The following is a 2,935-nucleotide window of genomic DNA, read 5'->3' as shown; positions in this document are numbered from 1 at the left end:
AAAAAAAAAAAAAAAAAAAAAAAAAAAAAAAAAAAAAAGTAGTGAGTTTCTTCCACAGTTTCAAGCTGAAAATTGTCACCTTATTAATTCATTAAAAAAACTGTTATTAAAAAAACAAGCTGTCATTAGCAAGGCTAGAATTGTTTTGAAGTAGCTCAGTGCTACTACTGGGCTGAGAGAGAGATTATCAAGTTTTGTAAGTGATAATAACTGCTGGCCATGATCACTTTTAGTTGTAATTATATAATTGTCTGGAGTGTTTCAGAAATGGATCTAATTTTGTTGTAAACTTAAAGAGATAAACCAACCATAAAGATTTGCATAGCTATAGTATATAACTACACATACTCTAAGTATAAAAACCCAATTCTTTGTAATTGGGAGATGGCCAATCTAGAATATTTTTATAGAAGAGCAGTTTTATGATAGGGTTTCAGTTACATTATAGGAAAGAGGTTAGGGCGTTGGCAGTGGGGGTTCTGAGGGCTCTCGAAAAATTTTCTGTGCAGAGATAGATATTTAATGAATCCCCAACTGTGGGGACATTCATGCAGCCTATGAATGTTCACTGTGTCTCCCACACTGGAGATTCAAAGACTTAGATCCTACCCCAGGGCTGTGGGTAATTGACACTATGGCCCTCCATGGTGACCAAATGATGGAGGCACCAAACCATGGAGGCCTCATTCACATCTGGGAGCAAGAAAGCCTTTTTGGAGATGATGCTTCTGGAGTGGAGTCGTTAAGGAGCAATTGGTTTTTCTGAGGTACAGAAGTTGGAGAATAAAATCTTCTAGGTAAAGAAGGGGGCAAAGACGAGCTGCAAGGCACGCAATGCTCACTTAGTCAAGTAAAAATGATAGTAGCTAGTGCATTTGTGAAAATTAACTTGTGGCTAAGCACGATGGCTCCCACCTGTAACCCCAGCACTTTGGGAGGGTGAGGTAATCACTTGAGGTCGGAGTTGGAGACCAGCTTGGCCAACATGGCAAAACCCAGTCTCTACTGAAAATACAAAAATTGGCCGGGCATGGTGGTGTGCACTATTCAGGAGGCTATTCGGGAGGCTGAGGCAGAAGAATTGTTTGAACTCGGAGGTGGAGGCTGCAGTGAGTCAAGATCGCACCACTGCACTCCAGCCTGGATGACAGAGTGAGATTCTATCTCAAAAACAACAACCACAAATAAAAGAAAGAAAAATCAACTTGTAGTAATAATAGCTAACATTTGAGTTTTGTGTGTTTTCAGTATATTTGTGGTATCTCAGTTAATCTTTGCAAAAGTCACATTAGGTAGAGACAATTATCATCCCCATTTTCAGATAGAGAAATTGAAGCACAACTTTCAGTAACTGTCCCCAAATCTCACTGCCAGGGAGAGCCAGGATGGAAGCCCAAGCAGTCTGCTGAGTGCCTGACTCTGTGTGAGCTCACAAGGAAAACATCTACCTAGCAACTAGGTCGTTTGGTTTGGAGCTACCTAGTAACTAACCCAGATTATCAGCTGGATCTTACCCACTCCTCAAACAAGATGAGATCAGTTTTAACCTCTAATTCAGTGACTTGTGAAAAGTTCAGTGCCTTCCTGGTCGTTTCTGTGAATTACCAGAGGCTTATGCGTTTGTTTCATTTCCAGTGGGTTCACACACTCTATGTAGCATTTCTGAGCTATTTTCTTTTGTCCCCATCCTGTCCTGATAATGGCCCAGTTGTAGGCACAGCATCCTCTCCCTGATATAGCCTCTTTTCCCTTTCCCAAAACCATGTGTTCACTGGCTGAAGATTTGGGGGACCGCTATGACCAGTGGGTACCTGTTGACTGTAACATGGAACTGCCCCACCTTCTCACAAAAAAGATCAGGTGTGAAAAGGAAGTGTAATTTCCTACGCTTAAAGTATTATACTTCCACTATGTTTATATGTCTGTTATCTAAAACTTGTGACTTCAACTACATTAATCTATAGTGAATCCCTTTTATATTACATATTACTAGTTATAACTTAAGAGTTGTCTGCGGCTTTCTATTCCTGCATTAGAACTCTACCTAGATGACTTTGGGCAAGTCGCTTAAACCCTCCTGGTGAGAATGACAGTGTTCCTCACATTACCATCATGAGCATGAAATAAAACAAAGTGCACAGCACAGTGTCTGGATGGTCAGGCCTCAGTAAGTGTTAGCAATTATTTCCCTGGTTAACCAAAAGCTGCTTATAGTTTGGTACGGCTGACACGTGGGAGGGAGTCTGCTGGTGGTGGGAAACGCTGGAAGTGGAGAGTAAGCAGTGACCAGATCAGGACTTTGCATGTCATTACCAAGAGGATAGACTTTATCCTCTCGGTCATAGTTTCTGAAGCCATTCCTAAAGGGAGACAAGTGTGATCTTCTATTTATAAGAGTGAGGCTGTGGCCCAAGAAGCCCTCCAAAAACATTGTTTTATTTCCTGTTTAACTTAAAAAAAAACAAAAACAAAAACAAAAAACCTTTTCCACAGTAATTCTGTGTTCTATTTCATAGCATGTTCAGTGGCAAAGAGATGGTCTTCATAGGTCAATCCTTGGTTAAATAATTATAAAATGGATGGCGTTTAGAAAGTCTCAATTCACATCAGAAAAAACCATTTCCGCTGGGTGCAGTGGCTTATACTTGCAATCCTAAGCACTTTGGGAGGCCAAGACGATTGGATCGCTTGAGCCCAGGGGTTCAAGACCAGCTTGGGCAACATGGTTAAACCTTCTATTAAAAATACAAAAATTAGTTGGGTGTGATGGTGCATGCCTATAATCCCAGCGACTCAGGAGGCTAAGGCACACGAATCTCTTGAACCAGGGAGGTTGACGCTGTATTGAGCCAAGATCACACCACTATGGCCTGGGGACAGAGTGAGACCTTGCCTATAGAAAAAGAAAAAGAAAAAAACATTTCTAAACACTTAA

This window comes from Cebus imitator, unplaced genomic scaffold (assembly GCF_001604975.1).
Source record: "Cebus imitator isolate Cc_AM_T3 unplaced genomic scaffold, Cebus_imitator-1.0 Scaffold9, whole genome shotgun sequence".
Taxonomy (NCBI): domain Eukaryota; kingdom Metazoa; phylum Chordata; class Mammalia; order Primates; family Cebidae; genus Cebus; species Cebus imitator.
This window is presented reverse-complemented; position numbering follows the sequence as displayed.